General features: G+C 34.2%; 1 long non-coding RNA gene across 1 annotated transcript in view; it reads left to right on the top strand.

Moving 5' to 3' along the window:
• Positions 1-5,548, top strand: part of LOC107973981 (uncharacterized) — a 37,609-nt gene extending 32,061 nt beyond the window's left edge. The window contains exons 4-5 of the long non-coding RNA XR_001716530.2: positions 4,531-4,618; positions 5,418-5,548. This is a non-coding gene — a long non-coding RNA (uncharacterized LOC107973981). The remainder of the gene's footprint in view (positions 1-4,530; positions 4,619-5,417) is intronic.
• The last annotated feature ends 15,442 nt before the right edge of the window (positions 5,549-20,990 follow it).

The raw sequence follows: 20,990 nt of genomic DNA, 5'->3' as shown, positions 1-20,990 counted from the left end.
ATGTGGACTTATGAGTTAATGCTGAAATGAATTGAGACTTTAGGGGACTGTTGGGAAAGCATGATTGGTTTTTAAATGTGAGGACATGAGATTTAGGAGGGGCCAGGGTAGGAATGACATGGTTTGGCTCTGTGTCCCCACCCAAATCTCATCTTGTAACTCCCATAATTCCCACATGTTGTGGGAGGTACCCAGTGGGAGATGATTGAATCACAAAGTAGGTCTTTTCTGTGCTGTTCTCATGATAGTGAATGAGTCCCACAAGATCTGCTGGTTTTAAAAAAGAGTCTCCCTGCATAAGCTTTTTCTGCCTGCCACCATCTATGTAAGACACGACTTGCTCCTCCTTGCCTTCCACCATGATTGTGAGGCCTCCCCAGCCATGTGGAACTGTAAGTCCATTAAACCTCTTTTATTTCCCAGTCTTGGGTATGTCTTTATTAGCAGGAAAAAAAAGCAGACTAATACAGCCATCTATGACAAACAAATGGGTAATATCATACTGAATGAGGAAAAGTTGAAAGCATTCTCCCTAAGAACTGAAACAAGACGAGGATGCCCACTTTCATCTATTCTATTCAACATAATACTGGAAGTCCTCACCTAGGCAATCAGGCAAGTGAAAGAAACAAAGGGCAATCAACTGGAAAAGAGTAAGTCAAACTGTCAGTGTTTACCAGTGACATGATTGTATACCTAGAAAACCCTAAATACTCATCCAAAAGGCTCCTAGATCTGATAAATGAGCCTAGTAAAATCTCAGGTTACAAAATCAATGTACGCAAGTCAGTAGCACTGCTGTACTCCAATAATGACCAAACTGAGAAAAAAATCAAGAAGTCAATTGCTTTTACAACACCTGCACAAAAAGAAAAAAACAATCTAGGAATACATTTAAACAAGGAAGTGACAGATCCCTACAAGGAAAACTACAAAACACACTGAAAGACATTACAGATGACACTAACAAATAAAAACATTTCCCATGCTCATTAATGAGAAGAATCGATATTATGAAAATAATGATATTGCCCAAAGCAATCTACAGATTCAATGCAATTCCTATGAAAATATCATCATTATTTTTCACAGAAATAGAAAAAAAATCTTAAAATTCATATGGAACCAAAGAAAGCCCAAATAGCTAAAGCAACACTAACCAAAAAGAAAAAATCTGGAGGCATAATATTACCAGACTTCAAATTATACTACAAGGCTATATTTACCAAAACAGCATGGTACTGGTATAAAAACAGGCACATAGATCAATGGGAAAGAATAGAGAACACAGAAATAAAGCCAAGTACTTACCGCCAATGGATCTTTGACAAAGCATACAAAAATATAAATTGGAGAAAGATCCCTATTTGATAAATCATGCTAGGAAATATGGCAAGCTAATGTAGAAGAATAAAAATGTATCCCCAACTCTTGCCTTATACAAAAATCAACTCATGATGGATCAAAGACTTAAATCTAAGACCTGAAACCATAAACATTCTAGAAGATAACATTGGAAAATCTCTCCTGGACATTGGCTTAGGCAAATAATTCATTACTAGGACCCTAAAAGATAATGCAACCAAAGCAAAAATAAATAAATGGGACCTAATTAAACTAAAAAGCTTCTGCACAGGAAAAGAAAGAATCAGCAGAGTAAACAGACAACCTACAGAGTGGGTGAAAATATTAGCGAACTATGCACTCAATAAAGGACTAGTATCCAGAATCTACAAGGAACTCAAATCAGCAAGATAAAATAATATCTCATCAAAAAGTAGGCAACGAACCCAAAAAGACATTTCACAAAAGAAGATATACCAACAGCCAGCAAACATCAAAAAAGTGCTCAATATCACCAATCATCAGGGACATTCAAATTAAAACCACTATGAGATACCACCTCATGCCTCCAAGAATGGCCATTAATTAAAAAGTCAAAAAACAGTAGATGTGGATGTGGTGAAAAGGGAACAGTTTTACACTGTTTGCAGGAATGTAAACTAGTACAACAACTATGGAAAATAATATGGAGATTCCTTAAAGAATTTAAACTAGATCTACCATTTGATCCAGTAATCCTACTGTTAGGTATCTACCCAAAGGAAAAGAAGTGTTCATATGAAAAAGACCCAGGCACACAAACGCTTACAGCAGCACAATTCACAATTGCAAAGACATGGAACAAACCTAAGTGCCCATTAACCAATGAGTGGAAAACCAAAACGTGGTATATATACACCACGGAATACTACTCGGCCATTGAAATGAATGAAATAATGTCTTTTGCAGCAACTTGGATGGAGCTGGAGGTCATTATTCCAAGTAACTCAGGAATGGAAAACCAAATACCATACATTCTCATTTATAGGTGGAACCTAAGCTATGAGGATGCAAAGACATACAGAGTGATGTAATGAACTTTGTGGACTCAGGGTATGTTGGGAGGGGGTTAGGGATAAAGTACTACATATTGGGTATAGTATACTGCTCGAGTGACAGGTGCACTAAAAATCTCAGGAATTACCACTGAAGAATTTATTCAAATAACCAAACCCCCAGAATAATTGAAATAAAATAATAATATTAATTAATAAAAAGAAAATGTGTCATATGTACATAATAGAATACTGTTTAGTAATTGAAAAGATAAAGATAAAATCATGTCATTTGCAGCAGCATGAATGGAACTGGAAATAATTATTTTTTTCTTTCTTTCTTTTTTAATTTTCCATAGACAGAGTCTCACTCTGTCAACCCAACCGTAGTGTAGTGACACAATCATTGCACTTCGGTGAGCTAATTTTTTTAATTTTTGTAGAGATGAGGGTTTCACTATGTTGCCCACACTGGATAAACTATTATCTAAAGTGAAATAATCCAGGCACAAAAATATAAACAATATATGTTCACATTCATATGTGGGAGCTAAAATAATTGATCTCATGGAGGTAGAGAGTAGAGTGCTGTTTACCAAAAGTTGCAAAGGGTGAGTGTGGGTGAGGTAGGGTGAGAGAGGCTGGTTAATGGCTACAAACATACAGTTAGACAAAAGGAATAAGATCTACAAGTCTGATAGTAGAGTAGGGTGACTATAGTTAACAATAATGTATTTCATATTTCAAAGGAGCTAGAAGAGAAGTCTTGAAATGTTCCCAACACACAGAAATGATAAGTACATGAGGCGATGGATATTCTAAATTTCTTGACTTGATCATTACACATCCTATGCATATAAAAAATATTTCATGTACCCCATAAACATGTAAAACTATTACGTATCAATAAAGAAATGCAAGGTACTATGTATTTAACAGGAAAAGCCAAAAAACAGAAAATGTCCCCTGAAAATTAAAAACAAGGATCAGTGAAATTATATACTATTACTCGTAATAATAATGGCAATGGAAAGTTTGGAAGGTTTATGGAATTTCTTGAAAAGAAGTATAGAACTGTTTTTACAATGTTAAAAGCAGGCTGGGTGTGGTGGCTGACGCCTGTAATCCCAGCACTTTGGGAGGCCAAGATCGACAGATCACTTGAGGTCAGGAATTCGAGACCAGACTGGCCAACATGGTGAAAAAACCCTATCTCTACTAAAAGTACAAAAATATTAGCTCAGTGTGGTGGCACATGCTTGTAATCCCAGCTATTCAGGAGGCTGAGGCAGGAGAATTGTTTGAACCTGGGAGGCAGAGGTTGCAGTGAGCCGAGATCATGCTTCTACTGCATTCCAGCCTGAGTGACACAGCGAGACTCTGTCTCAAAAAACAAATAAATAAATAAAAGCAAAATAATGAGTTTTTAAATTAGAAGTTTCATCAAGAGTTTCCCCATCCCACTAATAGAATAAAGAAAAATAATCACACAACAGAATTTCACAACACTGAGACATGTATCCGAATTGAAAGTCCAACAATTACTGATTTCAGAACTCCTGTGAAAGACAGGCAGAGGGTATAGTGACTATGCATACGTAATCTAATGCCAGATTGCCTGGATTCAGTGCTCATCTTTACCACTTGTCAGTTGCAGGAATTTGGACCATTTCACTGGACATGTTGGTATTCTATCTCCTATCTGTAAAATGGGTGTGATATTGATACTATCTCTATTCTAAGGCTATTCTGAAGATTAAATTATTTAAATGCACACAAAGCTCTTGCAGTAGTATCTTAGGGAAAGAAATCAAGAATTTATCACTATTATGATTATCATAAAAGCTTTGGAGGTAGTGCGGGGAAAGGTTATACATAAAATTTTGGGAATTAGAATGATGTCAGGTATTATCTACATCACAAGACGTTAGAGAAAAAAAATAAACAAATGTCTGCATAAGTGTAAGAGGAAAATGTTTTTAACTTTATCCAGAAGCCTTTATTCAGCCAAGCTAACCCTTATGCGTGAGGGACAACAAGAATATTTTTAAGACTTCAGAATTGTCACGTTGTTGTTGTTGTTGTTGTTGTTGTTGTTGTTGTTTTGCTGTTTTTTTTTGTTTTTTTAACCACCCATGCATTCTTTTTCAAGAAACTCCTGGAGGACATGCTCCTTGAAAATAAGAAAGTAAATGAAAAAAGAAGATATTGGGAGAGCAGAATCAAGAGCTCCAACAAAAGTGAGTAGTAAAAGATAACCCAGGAGAATAGCTATGCCAGCAGCCTACAGAAAACAGTGTAAATTGATGAGTGGGTCAGAGGTTTACAGGAAAGAAACTGTTAGAAAAAGAAATAGAACCAATAAATTATTGCATATATTGGAAAATATCATTGAGAAGAGTTTAATCCATGATTCTGAGCATTATGAAAAATTTACTGTAAGTAAAAACTAAGTGAACTTTTAAAAAATGCATAATTACTGCAAGAAAACAATAATATATATAAGGAAAAAATCATATTGTATTATATGGCTCAGCAGTGAACCACATTTAAAAAATCATGATAAGTATGTATTTAATAAAATCTATGTTATAACTCTTCCTAGGAGGGAAAAAGGTGGTGAAAGAAATTCTTATCTCCTGTAATAGTTTATTGTTGGCTAACGTCAGGCGCTTAGGAACTAAGAAAGCAGTACGAGTTTAGTATTTAGAAATAGGGTGGTAAATAACAGAAGAAAACATTAAACAATTTGAAATGGCTCACTGAGGAGCGTGACGGGGTCAGGGAGAATGAAAATGTGTTCTCAGGATTTTGTAGTAGGACTTGAAATTTTAAATGGTGCGCCTAAATGGATACAATTGTACATTCATTTTTAAATAGCATTTCTTTAAAAACTTCCCACACTCTAATGTAAGGCACCTTCAACCCTAGAACTACTGCACCTCAGCTAAAATTCCATATGTTAGTTTTACCAACTCTTTCCCTAACCAGTTTTTAGGCTTCATATTCTCTTATAAATTTATTTTTATCTCGTTTCAGGACCTGCCAAAGACCTTCTAGGTTATAATAGCAAGTCTTTCTCATTAAAGCTACTGGCAGAGATGCCCAAAATATTCCTGATTGATTGAAGCCTCATTTGCTAGTTCCTCACTTTCAGGAACACTAAATTCCTTTGCAAATTAAAAACAAACACAGCTGAACTATTTTATGTTTAATTTAGCCTAGTCCAGATTTACGGAAATTCAGGCAGCTTGGAAACCTTGGGAACTTTTCTGGGATAATGGTAAAAGCTATACATATTGGCACCAAAGCTTCTTCTTTAAAGTCTTTCCAATGCAACATTTTAAATTCCAAAACTCCAGGTTTTTAGAGTATGTTTCTATGTTTCATGTTTGTAGGGGGCATTGAGAGAGTAGACATAAAGAGTGATAATAAAATGGTTATTTTGAAAAAGAAACCGCCTCTAAAAAATACATCAGATTTATCAAACTTGCTTTACAAGTTTTTTTCCACAAATTAACTTTGTCACAAAATATATGTAATTGTTAACATAAGGGTCAGGAGAAAGTATTTGAAGCAGCTGAAATGACATTACCTGCTTATTTCCCCCTTACTATATTAAACACACATAAAGGCTTTCCTTTGATTTTAAAACTACAGCTGGGATGTGCGGCTTATTTCTTGGAACTGGCAATGTTTAAGACTTTGGCTGTCTAATGTAATCTACCCCATGCCTTTGCACAAGAAGGAAAACAAAGAAAAACAGAAACAAAAACCCTAACCCTACTTTGTCATGCTTATACAACATGGTCTGGGGAGCTATTACAGTCTCAAACAGTGCATGCCCGTGTCACAGAATGCCTTTATAATATTTTTTTGTCCTGACTTTTGGAGGTTTTTTTTAATATATATATTAACTCTCTTTGCTACAGCTATTAGGCTCTCCTACTACAATTTATTCCCAGAACACTGCCCAGTGGAAGAATAGCCAAAGTATCTTCTAAATTATAGGATTCTAGTTTCTCCATTATTCCAGGATGTTTGTATATCGCCATTTGCCCAAGAGAGTTCCTATTCATATGTTTTCCAGCAAAATTTAAAATAGCAATTAATTTCATTAAGAAAATTGCCTGATTCAGATTCTAGAAGATGTTGCATATCTAAGGAGGTGGTGGATCCAAGTCAGGTCCTTAGTTTTTAAGGGGTGAAACATGTAAAGAACTTAGGGCCCAGCAAAAGAAACAGTCTAAAGTTTGGAAAGATAAGAAACAATCACCTGAAGTTAAGTCAATGCAGATTAAAAATATGAGTTTAGAGAATTTTTTTAAACAAGTGTACCAATAAGAAACACACTAATTAATTGGTTACTGACATCTGACTTAGACAAAGCTGTTTGCACCCTGGTTTGAGATTCATAGCTTCCAGTTGGGGACATCTTCCAATTGAGGACAACAGATATACTGTAACTCCTATGTTTTGACTAAACAGAGGCAGGAATTTAACTTCACAAGTTATCTTGTTAAGAATCACATTAAGAGCTGACAAACTATAACCATACAGAACTTGAGTTGAGCAGCAATTTGATGTCATATTGGCATCTTATTCTACATTCAGCAGCTATGAAATCTGACATAGGAGTACAGAGGAGAGTGAGTCACTCGTGCTAGATTAGAGTCTGGTGGTAAAGGAGAGCTTTCTGAAGAAAGATTTTTTCTCAATTGAATGAGGTGAAATACATATAATAAAAAATTTACCATATTAACTCTTCTGACCCTCACTGAGGGTTTAGGTCAATGGTGTAAATTATATTCATAATACCATACAACCATCACTATTATCCATCCTTAGAAATCTTTCACTCTTGCAAAACTGAAACTCTGTATGCATTAAGCCATAATTCCCTATTATTCCCTCCCACAAGCCCTAGGAACTACTATTCTACTGTCTGCTCCTATAGTTTTGATTACTCTAAGTATGTGGCTTATTTCACTTAGCATAGTCGTCAAGTTTCATTCAACTTATGGTATATGCCGGAATGTCCTTTCCTTTAAAGGCTGAGAAATGGTCCATTGTGTGTATATACCACATTTTGCTTAGCCATTCTTCTGGTCACTGAACTCTTGAGCTGCTTCTAGGTTTCAGCTATTGTGCTATGAATATGGGTGTACAAATATCTTTTGAGATCCTGCTCTCAAATCTTTTGTGTACATACCCAGAAGTGAAATTGCTGGATCACATGGTAATTCTATTTTTAATTTTTGAAAAACCTTCATAAGGTTTTCTACAGTAGCTGTACCACTTTACATTCCCATCAACAGTGCAAAAAAAAAAATTACACATCCTCACAAACATTTATTTTCTGATTTTTTAAGAGTAGATATCCTAGTGTGTGTGAGGTGATATCTATAGTCTTGATTTGCATTTCCCTAATAAGTTAGTGATGTTGAATATCTTTCTATGTGCTTATCGTCCAATTATATATCTTCCTTAAAGAAATGCTTATTCAAGTCTTTTGACCATTTTTGAATCACATTTTTTGTTATTGAATGTTAGTAGTCCTCTAAATATTATAGCTATTAATCCCTTTTCAGATATATAATTTTCAAATATTTTTTTCCAATCCCACAATTGTCTTTTTATTGATGTTTATTGTCTTTTGATGCATAATTTAAAAATTTTTTCTTGAAGTGCAAATTTGTCTGTTTTTTTTTGCTTCCTGCGTCTTCTGTGTCATAATCAAGAAATTATTGCCAAATCAAATGTCATGAAGATTTGCCCTACATTTTCCTCTATGAGTTCGATAGTTTTAGGTTTTACAGTTAGGTATTTGATCCACTGTGAGTTAATTTTTATGTATCTGTTAAGTAAGGATTCAAATGTACTATTTTGCATGCAGATATCCAGTTTTCACAGTAATATTTGTTGAAAAAATTATCCTATTGGGATGACTATAATTTTATTAAAGATCTCTTATATGTAAGAAGTTTTTCTCTTGCTGTTTTCAACATTCTCTCTTTGTCTTTTAAAAGTTTGATTATATCGTGTCTCAGTGTGGATCTATTTGAGTTCTTCTAACTTGGATTTCGTTGAGCATCTTGGATATTTGTATTCTTGCCTTTCTTCAAATGTGGGAAGTTTTCAGCAATTATCTCTTCAAATATTCTCTGTTCTCCTTTCTCTCTCCATTTATCTTCTGAGACTCCCACAGTACATACATTGGTCTGCTTGATGGTGTCTCACAGTTCTATGAGTCTCTATTTGATTTTTTCAATCATTTTTTTTCATTTGGAAGACTCAATAATTTCCATTGTCCTATCTTTAAGTCTGCTGATTTTTTTCTTTTGCCTGCTCAAATCTGCCTTTGAACTCATCTAGTGATTTGATTTTTTTTAATTTTAAGTCATCGTATATTTCAGCTCCAGAAATTCTTTTTGGTTTCTTTTTAGTTATTTCCCTTATTGATATTGCCATTTTGTTCATCCATCATTTTCTTGATTTTCACCACATATTTCTTTCATTTTTTAAGCCTCTTTAAGACAGTTGTTTTAAAGTCTTCGTCTAGTAGATCAGCCATCACATCTCTTTCAGGAACAATTTCTGTTGATTTTTTCCTTCAAACGGGCCATTGTCTCCTGTTTCTTTTTATACATTGTGATTTTTTTTTTGAAACCTGGACGTTTCAATCAAATGTGGTAACTGGAAAGCAGATCCTCCTCCTTCCCAAGGATTTGTTGAGTTTTGCAATTTTCTCAATGTTGTATGTTGTCTTTATGCTGATGTTCAGCCTGCAGTACGAACATAAGTTCTCAGGTTTTTGAGCCTCTCCCTGGGCATGTGTGGTCATGTTCTAATTTTCTCTGTGTATGGAGTTGTTTTTAAATGTTCTAGTCATTGTAAGTCTGGCTCTGAAAGGTGGGAGAAATGAAGTGGGGAGGACAATGCTGGCCCTAAATCCTCTGGAGATCCTTTCAACTGCAGGGGATAAGGGGTGGCTCACAAAAATGACAGGAAGTACAACATCAATGGCAGTCTGCCTCTTTGTGCATTTCGGTGATTAGAAGTAGCAATCAGTAATCAGAATACTGATCTCCAATAATTGGAGGACAAGATCCTTTTTGGTCATCCTGATTCCCAAGGGCTGTGTATAAGCTGATTTAGGAAGAAATTCACAGCTTCCCACCACAGGGCTGGGGTGGAAGACAGGTAATATCTACTGGACTAAGATCTTAAGTTGGCTTAAATTTACCACAATTTACTTTCCAAGCCTTTTCCTCAAAGTTGCAACCCTTCAATAGGTTCCAGAATTCTCAAATAATTACATCAGACAGATTCTGCCAGTGCATTTTTGTCTAGGTAGAAAGACAGTTTCCTGGTGTTTTTTATTCTGCCATCTGCCCAGACTTCTCTCCCAGAAGTCACAGCCTATTTAGATATTTAAAGATGAATAGGCAATTGTCGTGTCTGGGAGGGCAAGAAGTCAAGGCCATTTGAAACCTATCTTAGTTGAGGACTAGGAAGTACGGTATATGCACAATAAATATTATGATCTTAATTACACATACAAGATTTTTTTTATTCTAAACACTATTGCCCTGCACTTCCGTGGCAAAAGTTTCAGGTTATCTTTAACATCTATATTCCTCTTGTTACTTAAGTAAAACATAATTATCTAGTCACATGACTTTCTAACTTTATTCTCCAGCTGTCTTTATTATTTGTTGTGACCATACAACTGGATAACATAAGTGGAAAGATTAAGTTGTTAAGTGGTTGTTCTATGAAACACTTACTTTATAAGGTAAGAAAAAGGCACATTCTTTTCTCCTCCACTTCTGTTTCTTCATCCAACCTGGAATGTAGTTGAGAGATTGGAGTTCAACAGGCCATTTGAACCCAAGAATAGAGGTCACATACAGAGACTGTGGAATAATGAGCTGAAAGTTTCCTGGATTCATGAATCTTTTGTGGAATTATTCCACCAGTTCTGGATTCCCTATCTTTGGGATTATTGAAAATTAAGGGAAGTCACTGTCACGTTAGCTAAATCTAATCTTAATGGATACATCTTAGGAATTACCCGCAATTTAGAGAGATCATTGGTGTAAATAATTTGGGTTTATGTGAGTTTCAGTTGATCTATCAAAATTAGACCTAAAAACTGAGTCATATTGAACAAAAAATATTTTATCTATGGTCTCGGTTTAACAGTTTTCTTTTAAAGCACATTTCTCCTCATTTTTAGGTAAGCTGAATATTCAGCTTTATTTATGAGCACATTTTTGGAGAAAAAAATCACTTAAAAGCCTTTGTGTTTAATGAGACAAAGAAATAGCAATCACTTTTAAAAGATGTTATGGAAGGCTAGATTTTAAATCAGAACAACAATGCCATTTTGAGTAGAGATGGACAAGCCTCAGAAGGATTAGGATTTGGGTTCTAATTTGCAAACAGCGTTTATGTTTGGATTAGGATTTGACTCCAATTTTTCTTTATGGATTTAGGTAAAGCTTTTATTAATCACTCATCCTAAAGAGTGGCTTGAATCTGTGTGTTGGAACAATAGATATATTTTTTATTTAATAAACTCAAACAAATGAAAAATCTATGAGTGATTCTGGCTGCTTTACCTGAGCTTTCCGCCTTTTAGATTCTGATGGCTTTTAAAGAAAATATGCACTCTAGAAGTCCATTCAATTTTTATAATCATTTAGAGATATTACATTACAAATAACGATGTCCATGTTGAAATTATTTGGAAGAATTTTTTAAAAATCAAACTTCTTAAATATGTTTATTTGTATGTTGTAAATGTGGAATAATCGATCATTCAAAGAATTCAAGAAAAGCATTCTTTACAACACACCTGTGATACTGCAAATTTTCATATAACTGTTAGTTTAGATATTAGGCCTTAGCTAATTTGTACCTAAATGCATCTCAACCCACTCTCTCAAATGGGGAAATGCTAAACTCCTTATCTTTTGTAAATGAAGAGGGAAAGATGAGGCAGATGGGGAAAGGTTAGGTAACTATGTCTTGGGAAGTTGGATTGGCAGCTTTACTCAAATTCATTCAGTTCAAATCTTCCTGGATAGAGTGAATTGTGAGTTCTCACTATCTTGGTGAGTTCTGAATATCTGCTATTGTCCAGGAACTCCCACCCAGCCCAGGATATAGATCCTCCTCCCAATTATGGCAGGGAACACGAAAGACACTAGAATAGCCAGGATTAGAATGAATCTTAGATGGAACTCAAAAATTTCAGCAGGCCAGCTATACAGGCCAGTCTCTGACAGTCATTTCATTAGTCTTTTAATAAGTGGTTGAATGTTTGGACCACATTTACCGTATTATGATGAAGTTTTACTATATTCAGGGGAAAGGGAAAACTGCTTTGAGTTAGAGATCATACATAGCACACAATTCAACCCTTAGGTGATAGTTGAGAATCTCCCGTGAGTTGCTTATAAATACATATCCCTGCTTAAGTCCACCTCAGGAAATTCTGATTATTGTATCTTAACACAGACCAAGCATTTGTATTTTCAAGAAGCTACTCTCAGTAATTTTGATACTTATTCATATTTAGAACCATTAAGGTAAATTATTACCTTGTGAGTAAATTTTGTCTCTCAACCCGATGAGGAATCTCTTAAGGTTTCAGGACCGGCCTATTTATGATTATTCTCCAGTGACCAAGACCATGCGGAACATATAGTGCCACTTTAATAAATATAATTCAGCAGCTTTAGTCTGGGCAAGGTGGCACATGCCTGTAATGCCAGCACTTTGAGAGGCCGAGACGGGTGGATTACTTGAGGTCAGGAGTTTGAGACCAGCCTGGCCAACAGGGTGAAACCCTGTCTCTACTAAAAAAAAAAAAAAAAAAAAAAATTAGCCAGGTATGGTAGCACCTGCCTGTAATCCCAGCTACTCAGGAGGCTGAGGAAGGAGGACTGGTTGAACCTGGGAGGTGGAGGGTACAGTGAGCTGAGATCACACCACTGCACTCCTGCCTTGGTGACAGGGCAAGACTCTGTCTCAAAAAATAATAATAAATAATAATAATAATAGTTCAGTAGCTTCACATCTATTTAAACCCAGCCTTGAAACCCTGAGTATCTCTCTGCTCTAGAATAGAGAAGACTATGGTAGAAATTAAACATAAATATATTAATTAATAATATGTATATTATATTATGCATGTGACAATAATAACCATATATATAGAAATACACACACACATCTCTTACAAGCAGCTCAGTTATGGGAACCCTATCTAAGAGAGGTGGACACAATGAAGAGTTTTCTATCGTCACTGCAGAGAAAGCAATGTCACACAACCCAAGTGGTGTTGAAACTTGTCACTGCAGACAAAGCAATGCCATATAACCCAAGTGATGTTGAAAGTCAAAGGTGGCAAGGAATTTATGGACTAAATGGATATTAGCAGTACAGATAGCTAAGCAAATGGCAGGAAGAATGACCTGAAATGAGCAGAAAGACATCAGTCTATAAAGAGGCAGCTAGAGTAGGAGAGAGGAAATGGCCAGGCAAAGACTCTGACCATGGCTGAGGCGCCATCTCTCCCTGGGGATTCCCAGAGAGGTGGAGGCTATTATTAATCCTGCAGTCTTAGGGGAAAACGTAATAGTGTAGAGTGACATTGCTCTGGTCCACAAAACTGGTGAGGTCTGAGGAATGCCAGAGTATGTACATGAACATAACTGGGGACTCGTACAAGTATTGGTGAAGAATATCTCTTAAGATAATGACTATTTTCTATTGGCCCATTGGGGTTTTGGCAGGTATTGGGAGATACTGTGACTATGAATGTACTCCGCAGTTAAAAATTATGGGCTCATTGCTGATATATGCTTTGTGGAACTGGTCTTATTTTTATCTGAAAAGCAATATGAAATAAAAATTATTTGTTTCCTTTTTACCCTGCTTTGTATTAAACGGGAACCACAGGATTAAAAATCATGTTATACATACACAAAGCAACTTCGTTATGTGCAAAAATATTTGTTCACTTGGATTTTGTGCTTTGAAATATCTTAGTCTGTACTGATAAGAAACTAAATTTATAACATAATAAGTCACACAGCACACGTTAGTGAACTGGTTCTTTAAATTGAACAAAGGGCCTAATAAGATTACTTAAATATGTTTTCTTCTCTATCCTATGGGGCAGATTTTCTCTGTTGTGTTTCCCTTCCACTCAATATAAAAAGCTAAGGACTCTCCCACTATTGTAGTTTTGTTTTTGTTAAACTACAGAGCCTATCTTTAAGCATTCAACCCTAATTTTTTGTTATATGCAAATAACAATTGGAATTATAACAACATGTTTTGTAAGAAATAACATTGGTCTCTGTATGCCCACTATTCTTTGTCTTAATTGCAAATAATATTACCAATGGATTTTCTTTTTCTCTTTTCTTTAGTTTTTATTTTTTCTTAATTTCCACCCCATATGCAATTTGTAAAAACCCTCTAAAGTGATAGTGAGGGTAGTGAGGTCTTACTTGCTGCTGCTTTTCAGAGTAAAATTGTCAGTGCTGATTTCGATTAAAAATATTTGCAGCCCTGTTTTCTTTGCTAGATTACATAGTCATAGCATACACATTACTATTTTTTTCACTTGATTGTTGGTAAACAAAGTAAATGTGATTGCTAAGATTATAGGCTCTAGAGCTAGACAACCTGGATCAAATACTGCCACTGAAGTTGTGCGACCTCGAACAACTTGTTTAACCTCTCTGTGCCTCAGTTTTGTCATCACTAAAATAAAGATTTTAATTATACTCACTCCATGAGCTGTAAGAGGGATAAACATATCAATATTTGTAAAGTGATTACAGCAGTGCTTGAAATTATTTTACAAATATTTAAAGTGTAAAATGTTTTATGTATGTGTTACAAAATTTTAAAATAAAATGTACTTTACACATATTTTTATAACATTATTTGATATATTATTTCATAGTTATAATTTTTCATTTATTTTCCTAAGGTTGGAGATTTCTAATAATTTGATACTATAAATAATGATAGAATAATATATGTAGATAAATATTTAACACGTTTACCTTAAGTTTTTCAGGATTAACTTTTCTATGAGGAATTTATGATCATAGCATATACATTTTCAAGGCCTTAGATGCTTACTACTAAATTTAGCTCTAACCTCTAGTGCCAACTGGACTCACTTGTACTGGTAGTTTGTAAGAGAATATTTGCTTTTATCTACATTCTTACTAACACTAGGAATTAACTTTTATTTTTAATTTTTAATGTTGAGACAAATTTATATTCACATAGATTGCACAATCAGTACAGAGAAGCTGGTATACTCTTCACCCTTATCTCTTCTTAGATATATTCTTTGAGAATTTATACTAATTGGATATTAATTCTAACTAGGTGCATACGTTAACTAAGTGATAAAGAAAATGTTATTTATTAATTAAAATGTCCATAACTCAACCAAAAACTTTTGGGTCTTAGAACTTGCTCCCAAACTTCGAACAGTATCTGAACACAATATTTGGAACACTGTTCAATTGTATGAAAGCCAGTTTTCAACTGTAGAGTGGAAATTAAATGCAATTGCATGATTATATTTGTAATGCTATGTTCAGTTCTGGGAAGCACAGTATAAAGGAGATATTGAAATCCTGAAGAACATTCATAGGTGCAGCATAATATAATGGACAGAAGAAAGGAGATGATTATAGGAGAGAAAGAAAATTTGGGGGAAATCACACTTGTTTTGAAAAATTATCACGAAGTGATGTCATTGAAAGAAGGAAGCAGTACAGTTGCATGTAGAATGACAACCAGTATGCAAGTTATTCTAGGCATATTACTATTTTGTATAAATGATAAGATTCTTCATTATTATTTTGCATAAAAGAGAAAATATTTCATTGAATAGAGGCATATAATGGGGAATAGTAGTATTATCTACCTCATAACAATTATGTTCATCACTAAATGCAGTGCCTAGTATACAATACTCATTAAATAGCAGTCATATTACTTTACTAAGAATACTATCATTATTATGGTTGTTATTATTGTAGTAAATGATTTAGTGCTTTGGCAAATATTAGATCCAATAGCTTATTTAAAAAGCATTTGAAGATTTGAGACAAAATGTTATTGTTGGGTGGGAGGTTAGGCTACCTTACCATATTATACTTTTCCAGATATCTGGTTCAATTATTATAATTACATTTCATCTGCATTAAGTGAGATATAATAGAAAACCTCACAATTTAATTCAGCCTTTTCTCGACCTCATCCTTTTTCTAGACAAAAGAGAAATGACAACAAGAAATACAAAGAGGTTAAAGAAAAAACAAAAAGATTAGATAATCCATAAACTAGTGAATTGCTTTCTGAGAAATTCAGAAATAATTCTGCTTTACAGCAGGGGAAAAAATCATAAATTTAGCTACTCGGGAGGCTGAGGCGGGAGAATCACTTTAACCCGAGAGACGGAGATTGCAGTGAGGCAAGATTGTGCTACTGCAATCCAGCCTGGGCAACAGAGCAAGACTCCATCTCAAAAAGAAAAAAAAAAATCGTAAATTATTCTGGTATTTTCATTTGCATGTAGTTGTGAAAGAATACTGATGGACCAAAGGTGTAATGTGTTTCTAATACTTGTTTCGTTCCCATCGTGGAGCCATCTCTTCTATTTTTCCTCTTCTACCTGAGTGGTAAAAATCACCTGGCTGCCCAGAGGACCTGACTCTAATCAATCCACCCTGGTTCTCAAGGCACCAATGGAGTAGAGTACTGAACCTCTGTCCCACCTACCCCGATAAATTGCCTGGACTCAACACTGTACTAAGAGGCAATACTCACATGAATTAACTCTTGCTACAGAAATACAGTGCTAGTTTACATGTTGCAACTCAAGGATAACAGAATTGACTTAGCAAATATTTTAAGTCTTATATCAAAATAAATATCAATTATGAAAATTCCAGGCAAGGATGAGGACTTGGTAGGTAAGGCTGAAGGCGTACCTGAATGCTACACATAAAAGTACGCACTCATTAGAGGAAAGAAACTTGACTTGTGAAGCATGGCAAGTTATAAGTTAAGATCAAACTAAATAAGGTGCTATTGGTGGACAGATAATATTGAGTAGGCCCAGTATAGATATGCTTAATATCATATTGGCATAGACTAAGTCTATAGTCAGAGTTTGTTTAATGGGGCTCTGTGTTTCTCCACCATTCTAGCTGTTAAGTAGACCTTTAGCACTTAATACACTGATGCTTTACACTTCATACCAAAATGGTATCAGTGAGAGAATGTCATAAAGAGCCAAACTTGAATCCTCATCAGTCTGACAAAGACTTGATACAGTTTCTGAAAAACGTGAACATTTCTGGAAAAGCACTGGGTCCCAAGCTTTGTATCACAGGTGTGAACTCCCTGGAATTCATCCTATGCAATATTGATAATTAAAGTACTATCAATACCTTTTGATGTGCATAGCAGATGGTATGTCTGTCCAAATAGGACCTTTGAGGGTCAGAGAAGGGTAAAACTGTTATACATAGTGTCTCATAATTTCTGATTTAATCAATTTTACTGTAAGGTTAAAATTTATGACTGAGTCCCTTTCCATCAATGATATAAAGATCTCTTTTAAAACTAATTATTGAATGCTTTAATACAGAAGTTACAATGTAAAAATGTACAACCAATTGCCTAAAGTCATTTTAAAATATAATTTCACTGAAGAACAATGAAATGAGGAAAGCTCTGCTAATGAATAAAAATAATAGAACAAAAGATCACCATACTGAGAATGAAGTTTAATAAATTATTCCAAAATAAAAACCCAGGGGAATTAATAGACTAAAGCTATTTTTTAGATTATAAAAATAAGTTTCCCTAATTTTTATGCCATCCATTTCTAAGTGTAGAGGAAAGAGTAAAACAAACAAACAAAAAAAAAAAAACACCCAACAAATTAAAGATGACAGTGTTTATGACAGAGCACATATTTGACAGACTGATGAACATGAGAATTTCAAGCAATTAAAGTATGTGATGGAGGAGGGTCTTGCTCTGAAAATATCAAAGGTATTTAAAGTTAAGTCTTCCTAATAGGTAATTATAATTTCTTCACACCTGGGTAAGTTGACAGGTAGGTGGGAGGAGTTAACATAAATCTCTTATACTGGTTAGAACAATTGCAGTCAGGTAGGCCTGAAGCACCCACTGCCGCAATCCACTCACAAGTATGCACCTCAGAAATTTGATCAAGTTTTTGAGTTTTGAAAGTGAAACATGGATGAATGCTACTGAAATAATTGTTAAACAAATATTTCCAAATTAAGTGGAAACAAGTTTTAGTATGTACCCTAGGATTTGTTGTGCCTTCAGCCATCATCACCAACTTGCCTGGTCTATAGTCAAGACAGATTCACCTCTTTTGGTATAAAAGTTTAAAGCTATCTTTCCTCTGGCAGTGTGGTGGCATGTGATTTGGTTAATCAACCTAATTTGCTTAACTAGTTATGTTTGAAATAAGTTTTGAAGGACACAAAGCAGAGGCATAGAAGCTTACCTGACTATTTCAAATGTCCAGACTGCTGCATTTTAAGTCTCAGTTCTTACTAGAAAACTCGATGACTATCTAAAAAATTTGAAACCTATTTGTGTGTCTAAATCAGTGCTCAATTTTGCTATAACAAAGTAGAAAGTTATTGAGAATAATTTGTTATTTTTAATAAGGTCCTGGAACTTGCAAATTAATTTTTTTTAATTAGAGGATTTTTGTCAAGCTAAACAACTGGAGAGAAACACTTGTCAATATCATTTAATTGTTCTTTTACCTTCAGAACTGCTTTTGCATTTATGCCACAAAGGAAGATGACTCATCTATTGAAGATGTACTATTTTATTTACTGAAAATGTGGTCAAATACATCATATTACATTCTTTTTTATGAGAGACAAGGGAACAATTTCTTTCAGGCATCAAAATCAAGAAAACATGCACCTCTCCTGATTGTCTGGTATATCCTAGTAAGATTATAAATAGTAATATTAAGTCTGCTTTAACTGAATAGAATTTTTAGAATTAAGTTTTTGGCTTCTATTTTTATTTAACATTTTATTATGAAAAATTTCAAGTATATTCAAAATAAACAGAATAGTTATTTGCACTCTCATGTATCGGTCATTCAACTTGAACAACTAATTTGCAGTTTTTGTTTCATATAACCACTTCCTATTTGTACAATTTTCATTATAATCACAGTTACTTTATGTAAAATTTACATATTTTAAACTGAACAAATTTTGATACAACTAAATAACCCAGAGCTCTATCAGGGTATATGACATTTCCATCTCCCTTCCCACCTAATCCCAGTGTATCTTTAACAACTGAAAAGGTACTTATGGAATTTAATTTTGTTTTACTAGCTTCTTTTCCAGGGTTTTCGTTGTTCTCCTTCACTCAGATACTGTCTACATTCTTTAACCTTTTTATATTATATGTATTTCTGTAACCTATTTTAAATATTTGGGGAGTAAATAAGTAGATTAAATAATAGGGTGATTTTCAATGGGTTATTTCCAAATCGATATAAGTTGATATATTTTTAAAGAAAATAATGATGTATCAGTTTATAAAAATGATTTATTTTTAGAGGAAAGTTGATAAGAATTTATGTTATCTATGATATAAAAGTATATTCAATTTAAAAATAATTTAATAAGCAGTTAGACCTAACTGAATTTCATTTAGAAAAAATATATATATAATTATAATCATTTGTGTAACTAGCATATGCTAGAATCCTTTACTTTCATTTTTAGTGGTTTACCCTTTGATCTCAAAAATATACATTTGACATAATGGCTACAACCTTTGATGGCAAAGTAGCTTGCTATGATTAGCTAATACTTTCTTATTAAGGTAATGAATTAACTTATTCATTAACTTCATTAATTTTAATGAATTTGTTTATAAAATTTCAAAAAAAGGATCTCTCCATAACAAAACTTTAAAATATCTAGAAGAGCATGAGTTCAACCATTGTAGAAGACAGTGTGGTGTTTCCTCAAGGATCTAGAACCAGAAATACCATTTGACCCAGCAATCCCATTACTGGGTATATACCCAAAGGATTATAAATCATTCTCCTATAAAGACACATGCACACGTATGTTTACTGTGGCACTATTCACAATAGCAAAGACTTGGAACCAACCCAAATGTCCATCAGTGATAGACTGGATAAAGAAAATATGGCAACATATACCATGGAATACTATGCAGCTATAAAAAAGAATGAGTTCATGTCCTTTGCATGGACATGAATGAAGCTGGAAACCATCATTCTCAGCAAACTAACACCAGAACAGAAAACCAAACACCACATGTTCTCACTCATAAGTGAGAGTTGAGCAATGAGAACACATAGACACAGGGAGGGGAACATCACACACTGGGGCCTGTCAGGGTGTGGGACACTAGGGGAGAGATAGCATTAGGAGAAATACCTAATGCAGGTGACGGGTTGATGGGTGCAGCAAACCACCATGGCACGTGTATACCTATGTAACAAAACTGCATGTTCTGCACATGTACCCCAGTACTTAAAGCATAATAAAAAATAAAATAAAATATCTAGATGAGAATTTTTGAAGTTTTTTAAAATGTGGTTCCATATATTTGCTTATATTTGTTAACAATAATCATGAAAACTAAACCAAAAGTTAAATATATAATTATTGCTACATACCAGAGTTTATTCTAATTGCTTGAAATATAATAACTTATTAAATTTTCATAACAGTTTGATTAAATATATGCAATTATCTCCTTTTTATAGCTAAGAAAACTCTGGGCAGCTTAGAGGTTCAACATTCAACCTCTGGAACATGATAGCTGAGTTGAATTTCAATGCCAACACTTATTAGCTATGACCTTGGTCGAGTGCTTTTGTTGCCCCTTTGCTATGTAACTGTGTCAAAACTAAGTAACTTACATGAGCTTCTCTTTTTAGCTCCCTCTTTCTCTATATGTCATCTCTTCCTCCATGGATTTTCCACATAGCTTGGGCTTCATAAAGTGAGGGGTTCTTAGGCTACTCACACTTTCATGTCTTGTGACAGCGACATACATAAGCCTCATGGCACAATCTTTCTTTCCTTGTCTTCAATATTTGACATCATGGCTACACATCTACCACTGTCTAACTTTCTTCAGTTTTATATTACCTTTAAAAATCTACTATTTTAAGAAATTACCATCTTTGGAAAAATAAGCTTTCCATTTTTATTCTTTTAATAAAGAAGATACTTAATATTTTAATGCTCAAATATCCAAAGTTAATATATTTTCTGGTTTCTCTGATGAGTAAGTACTCTCTATTGTACTATGCTGTATAAGTGAAATATTACAGAAATGTATTTACTTAAAAATTAATTAAATAAACCAATATTTGTAGATATCAGGAAATATAATAGTGAAAAGTAAAACAAACAGAAGTTAGATGAATTATGTAAATTAAAATAAGAAAATTTCATGGTTATTTCTAATGGAGTAAGGTACCAGTGATAT

Source organism: Pan troglodytes, chromosome 1, assembly GCF_028858775.2.
Source record: "Pan troglodytes isolate AG18354 chromosome 1, NHGRI_mPanTro3-v2.0_pri, whole genome shotgun sequence".
NCBI classification, from domain to species: Eukaryota; Metazoa; Chordata; class Mammalia; order Primates; family Hominidae; genus Pan; species Pan troglodytes.
This window is presented reverse-complemented; position numbering and strand designations above follow the sequence as displayed.